This window comes from Vombatus ursinus, unplaced genomic scaffold (assembly GCF_900497805.2).
Source record: "Vombatus ursinus unplaced genomic scaffold, bare-nosed wombat genome assembly UNPS02014797.1, whole genome shotgun sequence".
Taxonomy (NCBI): domain Eukaryota; kingdom Metazoa; phylum Chordata; class Mammalia; order Diprotodontia; family Vombatidae; genus Vombatus; species Vombatus ursinus.
The window spans coordinates 12,961,212-12,970,681 of record NW_020954575.1 but is presented as its reverse complement, the minus strand read 5'-3'; the positions used below and the strand labels follow the sequence as shown (position 1 = coordinate 12,970,681).

Genomic DNA, 9,470 nt, shown 5'->3' with positions numbered 1-9,470 from the left:
ATTAGCAAATGTATTTCATCATTAGCAAAATAATCTCTTTATACCTTATCAATAATCTTTGCACTGGAGGAGATTTGAACAAGATAAAGATTCATTATTTCAAGGTTACTTATTTAAAAAAAAAAGAAGATTTCTTGGTATAAAAGTGCCTAGGTACACCTGAAAGGTCACTGATTCTGGAAGCAAAGTCTTGTGTTCAAAGACCACCTCTACACTTACTACTATCTGTAGATGTGTTGTGTGACTTTGTTTCTCAGTTTCCTCATCTGAGAAAATTGATGCGATTAAACTAAGTAGCCTCTGAGTTCCCTGAGATCCTTGCACAATGGGGCCATCTGTGATTTTACATTCTAGTAATAGCCCACAAACAGGAGAGGTTGAAAGCAATGGAGGATAAACATATATGAAAATACATTTGACTATAAAAGCATCACTGGGCAAGAGGAGCCAGATTCAGAATAATGAGGCATTCATTTTCAGTTTATTCAAGGAGTGTGAGCATAGAGTTGGTTCATCTTTCCTCCAGGATAATACCAAGGAAATTAGAATCCAGATATTCTTCATTACAATCATAAACACAAATTCCCAGTTAGGCCACTGGGTGGTGACTGAGCTGTAGAGAACTGGGTTTGGGCAAGAGCATAAAACTGTAGCTACTTGGTGACTCCAGTCCAATTCCATTCATTTCAGTTCAATTCAATTAGCTTTTGGAGGGTACTTAGTTTATTTATAGAGAGCTCTCTTGTTACAAAAATGTTTTCCTTGTAACAATACTAGGAAGCACAAATGTTATTATCACCAGTTTCTATATAAGGAAATTGAGGTTCAGAGAAGCATCCATTCACATATAGAATAAATATCAATATCATAACCACAAATCCACACTCTGTGAAGTACTGGAAAGACACAAAAGGAATAGAAGACATAGCTCTTGGCTTCAAGGTGCTTCTAATCTAGTCAGGAAGATAAGATACAAAGTAGAAAGCAGAAGAATTTGAAATCAATACATAAGCAAATGGAAAATTATGTCAGGTAAGATCATGGAGGGTAGGATCAATAACTTATGTACCTCAAAATCCCCCACAGTGACTGGTAAATAATAGAAACAATAAATGCTTGTTAATTTCTTGGTTGATCTATTACATGTAGGTGTTGAACTAAATGATCTCTTTCCTTCATAATTCTTTTAATCTCTAAGACTATGATGCCATGAATTTGTTTTTTTTTTTCACTGTCTAATGTCCTTTATTGACCATTACAAAACACCTTCATATCTTGGGTCACTTTCTCTGCCCTGGGGGGAAAGCTGGCATCTGGATGGGCTCGATGGGCTGAGCAGACAGGAACAGTAGTTTATTCTGAATTTCAGTGTCTTAACGGGAGCAGCTGGTTTCTTTTGATGATCTGTAAGGCCAATTGTGTATTACTCTTCTGTAGGAGGTAGGCAGCCAGCAGTTTAGCCTTGGGTGGTGTTTCCTTAGGATAGTGGAAGCTGCCTGGTGGAGATACTTCCAGCCTGGTCATACTCACTGTGAAAACAGTAGGCAGTGCTGAGATTAAACAGCGTCATTGTTTGGGCAGGAGTGACAGAGCTTGGGTAGCACTGAATTGTTTGCTTGCCAGAAGACTACATTGCTTCATTTCCCCCTTTATCAGATCCATGGTCCTGCTCATTTGAAGAGATCCTCAAAGACACATCAGTGACATTTTCAGGGTTCAAATGTAATGGCATCAGAGATTCTGTCGAGAGGTGAGGACTTCTGTGTGAGGGATTGTCTGATGTTGGTTACTGCCACATGGGGTTGTGGCAAGATGCGATAGGAACAAGATATTAGGAAGTAACCAGAGCTCATGCTCCTGAGGCAGGGGCTGTGCTAGGCGGAGTTGTGGTGAACTGGGATGGGAACTGGATACGGAGAAGTAACCGGAGCTCATGCTCCCGAGGCAGTGGGCAGTGCTATGTGGAGCTGTGATAAGCTGGGGAAGGAACAGGATACAAGGAAGTAGCCGGAGCACGTGCTCCTGAGGCAGGGGGCTGTGCCACGTGGGAGCGGGATGGCAGAGAACGAGTTCCCTTTGTCTAGTCCTCTCCCTAGGTGCAATGTTAACCCCAGACGTCTCCTTCCTGACTTCCTGGGTCACGTATTTTCCCTTTGTGTAGCACTGACCCCAGACGCCTCCTCCTAGTATCTGGGCCTGACTTCCTGTGTCACGTACTCTCCCTTTGTCTATGCACTAACCCCAGACATCTCCTTCCTGTATCCGGTCCTAGCCTCCTGTGTCATGTCCTCTCCCTTGGTGCAGCGCTAAACCCAGACATCCCCTTCTGGTATCTGATCCTACAATCAATGACTAGTAGGTGGGCTGAGGAGGAGGGGCTAAGTAGGTACTTAAGGAACAGTAGAGATCGGAGCTCGCTCTCTCTTGCTCCTGCTCTCTTGCTCTGGCTTTCCTGCTTGGCCTTGCTGTGATGGCCTCTGAATAAAGCTTGAGTGTTTGCACCTCCTGATCGGGCTCGTCTCTGTGTTTATCCGGGTGGGCACCGAAGACTGGTAAGTAGTATGACCCTGGCAGCCTGCTCCTTATAGGAGGAGAGCGCACGGCATGACCGGCACACTTCTGTTGCTTATAAGTGCCCCCCAAACTTAAGAGATCCTGACTACTAAGGATGTTGAAGTAGTTTGTCTGCATGATTGAAAACCATGAGGTTGTCACCCAAGGCCAAAACAACATAAGCACTACAGGCGAGGATAGAGCACCTTGTTTTCTAACTCTTGTTTTCTGAGAGGAGAAGATAAGTGGAACTGGAATGAATTCTCCATTATTACTTTTATTGCTGCAAGTGTCCTGACTTTCAGCATTTTCTGCACTCCCGCCCAACTAGTTACTTGTATTAGACCCATTTTCCTGCTTTGGCTCCTGCTGGTCTTCTGGTAACAGTAGCAAGGCATTTCTTAGATCAGTGGCCTCAAACTCCATACTGGCTACAGGAATAGCGGAGGACTGTCTGTCATTGTATATGGCATTCTCTATGGTCTGGGATGGCGGGACTATCTGTTGATGATAGCCTTAACCCACAATGGACTGTACAATCCCTTTTTTGCTGGGAAGACCTTTAGTCTCTTGTTCTGAGGTCCCCTTGTTGGCAGCAATGCAGCACTTGGCCAGTCTCAGCCAAAGGCAGGCATTGGAATGATAGACCTGTACAGCTTCAGTCAAACACTGGAAGGCCACCAGGGGTAGGCTAATGTGCAGAAGGTGAGTGCCAGTTATACAGGCGTTCATAGCACTCATCCATCAGCAGGGTACACATGGGCCTCCCCAATAGTATCTTCCCCAGGTCTGTGCTGTCTGCTCTCAGCTGGGCACAGACATTGTCATTTTTATGGAGAGTCTTCTTAAAACAAAAAATTCCCAAATTGTGTTTGCCCATGGTAAAGCAAATGCAGCCCAGACTGTTCTAGAGTATGTATCTTAAGCATTCACCTGTTTTCATAAGCCTGGATGTTTGGTAATGTTTGTACTATTTAATAATTTCACTGCTTTTCAATAATTGCCCCTTAAATATTCAAGATGGCTTTTAAGAAACAAAGAAGGAGCAGAATTTCTAGCTGTATTCATGACAGATCTGATTTCCCTTTTGTAAGTTTTCAGAGACTTCATTTTATACTGCTATCACTTTATATTGGTGAATCTTAGACTTTTCATCTTCTATTAAGGCTCTACTTTCAGCTTTATGATTTGATCCCACTTTGCTGGTAGTATTTCGTGACTCATTATTTTTCCCATTTTTGTTATTATTGCCCTGTGAGAGATCATTTTTTTTTCTAGAACATCAAGGAGATACAGAGCTTTCTCAATTTGGTAAGTTAGGATACAGAGATCCACAAGCAATAAACACATGACCTGTGTAAACTTCTCTTCAAAAGGTTGTGATCTGATAGAGTTTCTTTCCAACTGATGCTGCTTCAATATGCTAATGCAAGTGATAGAGAATAACAGCTTGATTATAGTAGAGCATGCTATTTTCTTTTTTTTATAAATTTATTTATTTTTAGTTTTCAACATTTACTTCCACAAGATGTTGAGTTCCAAATTTTCACCCCATCTTGCTGCTCCCCCACCCCAAGATGGCATGCATTCTGAATACCCCTTCCCCTAGTCTGCCCTCCCTTCTATCTCTCCCCCCTTTCTCTTATCCCCTTTCCCTTCTATTTTCCTGTAGGTCAGGATAGATTTCTTGTTTTGTTTTGTTTTTTGCTTTTTGGTGAGGCGATTGGGGTTAAGTGATTTGCCCAGGGTCACACAGCTAGTAAGTGTTAAGGGTCTGAGGCTGGATTTGAACTCAGGTCCTTCTGACTCCAAAGCCAGAGCTCTATTCACTGTGCCATCTAGCTGCCCCAATGGTTTTTTGTTTTGTTTTGTTTTTCAGGATAGATTTCTATACCTCATTTCCTGTATTTCTTATTTCCCAGTTGCATGTGAAAACATTTTTTTTAAATATATGTTTTTAAAACTTTGGGTTCCAAATTTTCTCCCTACCTCCCTCCCCACCCACCCTCATTGAAAAGGCAAGCAACTCAATATAGGTTATACATGTGCAGTTATGCAAAACACTTCTATAGTAGACATGTTGTGAAAAACTAACTCTGTTTCCTTTAATCCTATCTTGCCCCCCATTTATTCTATTCTTTCTTTTGACCCTGTCCCTTCTCAGAAGTATTTGCTTCTAATCACCCAATCTGCCCTCCTCTCTATCATCCCCCTGCTCTCTTTTCCACTTCCCCCCTTATTTTCTTGTAGGGTAAGACAGATTTCCATACTCAATTGAGTGTTTTTGAATATGTTTTTCCCTCCTTAAGTCAAATCCTATGAGAATAAGATTCACTCATTCCCTCTCACCTTCCCCTGTTTCCCCTCCACTGTAAGAGCCTTTTCTTTTCTATTTTTTGTGAAATAATTTACCCTATTCTATCTCTCCCTTTCTCCTTCTCCTAGTATAATCCTCTCTCACCACTTAATTTTATTCTCCTTCATCTTCAACTCACCCTGTGCCCTCTATCTGTCTATCTATATCTATATACATACATATAATTTTTTCCCTCCAACTACACTAGTAGTGACAAAGGTCTCATGAGATATAAATATCATCTTTCCATGCAGGAATATAAACAGTTCAACCTTAATAAGTTAGAGCATGCTATTTTCAACATCATCTAAGCCATCCATTTCTTCAACAGTTGAACGGACCTGATTCTTCAGCTGGGTCAGTGTTGCTCTCAAATGATCGGTGGTAGTCTGTTCATTTTTACTGAACTCAGCCACCACCATGTTCAGATAATGCTGTAGTCATCCTTGTTGATGTCCTGCAGGCCAGCAAGGTGCTGGAGGCACATCTCATAATACACAGACATGAATACTTGAAAAGCATTGCTTGATAATTCCTTCTCTTGATCAATGATCCCAGAAGTAGAAATGGTTCCTTAATGTTTCTCTGTTCCTTGATGTGGATTTGGAAATGGTTGAAGGGCTGGACACAATGGGTCATTAATGGTTGTTGAAGGGAAGTCTTTAGTGGGGTGCCCCAGGGGTGATGGATTGGGATAGGCTTCATGGAAGAGGTGTCATGAGTTGCAATATAAAGGAGAACTTCAAAAGGTGAAGACAGGAAGGAGGGCACTGCAGGTGTGGGTAATTGTGTGTCAAGAGCAGAAGTTGTCTTACTTTTCTTTTTGGACCCAAAACACTTAGCAAATAGTTAAGTGCTTAATAAATGCTTCATTCATTCACTCCTGAGAATGAATGACTGAGGTCTGTTTTCTCATGTTTGACAGGGATGTATCACCAGTAACACGAGATGGAGCTGAAAAAAGTGAGAGTGGCACCAGGCTTCAGAGACCTTTGAGCAGAGGAGTGACAAGGGCTGTGGTGCCTGGCACACAGTGGGAGCTTAACAAAGGCTAGCTGATTGACTGATTTAAGGCACCTTCAGAAGAAAGAATTAGAGGGGACTAAGTGGAGTTGAGAAGGTGATGATGTTTGATAAACTCAAAGACTCCAGCTTCTGAGATAAAAACTCACTACTTGACAAAAACTCATGGGAAAACTGGAAAAGAGCCTGGCAGAAACTAGACATAGACCAAATATCATGCCATATATCAAAATAAAGTCAAAATATGTTCATGATTTAGATATAAAGGCTCATACTATAAGCAGACTGGGAGAGCAAGGAATAGTTTAATTGTCAGATTTATGGAGAACAGAAGAATTCATGACCAAACAAGAGATAAAGAACATTACAAAATGCAAAATGGGTAATTTTGATTACATTAAATTGAAAAGTTTTTTGTACAAACAAAGTCAATGAAACCAAGATTAGGAGGGAAGCAGAAAACTGGGAAAGAATTTTTACAACCAGGGTCTCTGACAAAGGCCTCATCTCTAAAATATATAGAGAACTAAGTCAAATTTATAAGAATACAAGTCATTCCCTAATTGATAAATGGTCAAAGGATATGAACAGGCAGTTCTCAGATGAAGAAATTAAAACCATCTACAGTCATGTGAAAAAATACTCTAAATCACTATTGATTAGAGAAATGCAAATCATAACAGCTCTGAGGCACTATATCATATCTATCAGATTGGCCAATATGATAAAACAAGAAAATGATAAATGTTGTAGAACATGTGGGAAAATTGAAACACTAATGCATTGTTGGTGGAATTGTGAAATGATCCAACCATTTTGGAGAACACTTTGGAATATGCCCAAAGGGCTATAAAAATGTGCATACCCTTTGACAAAGCAATTACACTTCTAGGGCTATATCCCAAAGAGATCATACAAATGGGAAAAGGACCCACATGTACAATAATATTTATAGCAGTTCTTTTTGTGGTGGCAAAGAAATTGAGGTGATGCCCATCAATAGGAGAATGGTTGAACAAGTTGTGGTATATGAATGTAATGGAATACTATTGTACTATAAGAAACGATGAGCAAGTGGACTTCAGAAAAACCTGGAGAGACTTGTATGGACTGATGCTGAGTGAAGTGAGCAGAACCAGGAGAACGTTGTACATGGCAACAGCCGCATTGTGTGATGACTAACATTGATAGACTTAGCCCTTCTCAGCAATGCAAGGATCTAAGACATCTCCAAAGTTCTAATGATGAAAAATGCTATCCACATCCAAAGAAAGAACAATGGAGTTTGAATGCAGATTGAAGCATACCATTTGCTCTTTCTTTTCTTCTGTTTTGTTTTGTTTCCTCTTTCTTGTGCTTCCTCTTATTGGTTCTAATTCTTCCTTACAATATCACTAATGTGAAAATATGTTTAATAAGAATGTATATGTATAGCCTATATCAGATTGTACACCCTCTTGGGGAGGGATTTGGGGAGGGAGGGGGAGAAAAATTTAAAGCTCAAAAGCTTATGGAAATGATTGTTGATAAATCAAAATAAATTAATAAAAAAAGAAAGTGATGATGAAGGGGATTGAATTGAACTAATTTTCTGTGACTTAAAATACTATAGTAAAGGACCTTAAAGGATTCCCCTTTTCATTTCACATAAGAGGAAACCGAGACTCAGAAACCTGTCCAAGTTCATACAAGTAGTGAATTTGCATCTGAATCCACGTCCTCTGACCTGGGATGGAGCCCTGCTGCTCACAGCACTCCCGAGAATGGGTACTAGAGGGGCCACAGACGCCTCCCCACTCCAAGGTCACAGCTGCCAGGGAACTCCAGTCCCTTTCTTCTCCAGAGGAGAAAACTGAGGCCTAGAGAAGGGGAATGACTTTGGTGGAGTTACTGAGGTGGTAAGAAAGGGCAAAGCTAGGGTGACAGGACCCAGGCGAAGCTGGGTTAGGAGGTGGGGAGCAGTGGGCATGGTATGGGCTGCCAGCAGTCTGATCTCATGTCTTTAAATATAGTGCTGCTATCAGCATTGCTAATTAGAAAGAGGAAAAGTGTACTTATGCTATTTACAGGAGATAATAATGAGGTCAACCTGAACAGAGTAAATTGTTCATCTTGGAAATAGCGATGTTTGAACAAGTAGGATGGGTGTGCTCATGGGGAACTTTGAATGCCTAGCTAAATAGTTTTATGTTGGCTTGGTGACTAACACAGAACCACATTAGGTTATTAATTAGAAGATTAGGATGATGAAAACTTCATTACAGGGATACTCATCTGGCAAGGTTCGAGGGAAAGATTTGGCCTTCACTATAGGCATTGCCCAAACCTTGTCAATGTGATTATCACTTATCCCAGAACCTCCCTACCTACCTATTTCTGTTGAAATGTAAACATTCACACATTTCTTTTTCTGATTTTAAGTTTATATTGATATCTTTTTTGTATCATCTTCATTTTCAAATGTATTCTCCTCTTTTCTTCCTTCCCCCAAAGAACCATCCGTTATATCAAAGAAAAAACAAGAGGAAAAAAGCAGTTCAGCAAAATTGACTAATGGATCACCAAGACTGACAGTACATGCAATTTCCACAGCCACAGTCTTCCACATCTTCAAAGAGGGGAGGGAGAGAGATTTCCTTATTTCTTCTTGGAGACCAAGTTTGGTCACTATAATTATATAGCATTCCATTTTTTTCCTTTTCTTTTTTTATTCTCTTCCCATCTCTTTCTCTCCCTTCCCTTCCCTTCCCTTTTCTCCCTCCCTTCCTCCTTTCTTCCTTCCCTTTTTGATTACTGTAGTCATCATGAGTATAATTTTCCCATTACTGTATACTTCATTCTATATAAGTTCATAAAAGTCATCTTGCAAATGTGTGACTTCTTCATATTCATTGTCTCTTCTGTTTCACTAAGTAATAATAATACATTACATTCATACAACACACATTTGTTTAGCCTCTCCCAATTGATGGACATCTACTTTGAGACAGCTAGGGGGCTTAGTGGCTATAGTGCTTGACCTTTCAGGAAGACCTGTGTTCAGATCTTGTCTCTTATTAATTGTGTGATCTTGGGTAAATCACTTAACCTCTCTGCCTCAGTTTCTTTATCCTTAATATAAGGACAGTAATGGCACCTATCTCTTAGAATTGTTGTAAAGGTAGAATGAATAACATTCTATTTATTTATTCATTCATTCATTCATTTATTTGCTCATTCATTCATCTATTTATTTATTTGTTTGTTTGTTTATTTTTCGTGAGACTTGCCTAGGGTCACACTGCTAGTAAGTTTCAGGTGTCTGAGGCCTGATCCTCCTAACTCCAAGGCCAGAGCTCTATCTACTGTGCCACCTAGCTGTGCCTAGAATGAATAACATTTGTAAGGACTTTGTAAACCTTAAAATACTACATAAATGTTAGCTATTATTGTTTTTACGTTGTTTCTAGTTCTGTGCTGCTATGGATATTTTAGTGTATATTGAGCTTTTCCTTTTGTCATATGCCTAGCAGTACAATATTTGGGTCAAAGAGTATGG

General features: G+C 40.2%; 1 pseudogene; it reads right to left on the bottom strand.

Moving 5' to 3' along the window:
• Positions 1–1,280: 1,280 nt before the first annotated feature.
• Positions 1,281–7,901, bottom strand: LOC114049122 (annotated as a pseudogene).
• Positions 7,902–9,470: the final 1,569 nt, after the last annotated feature.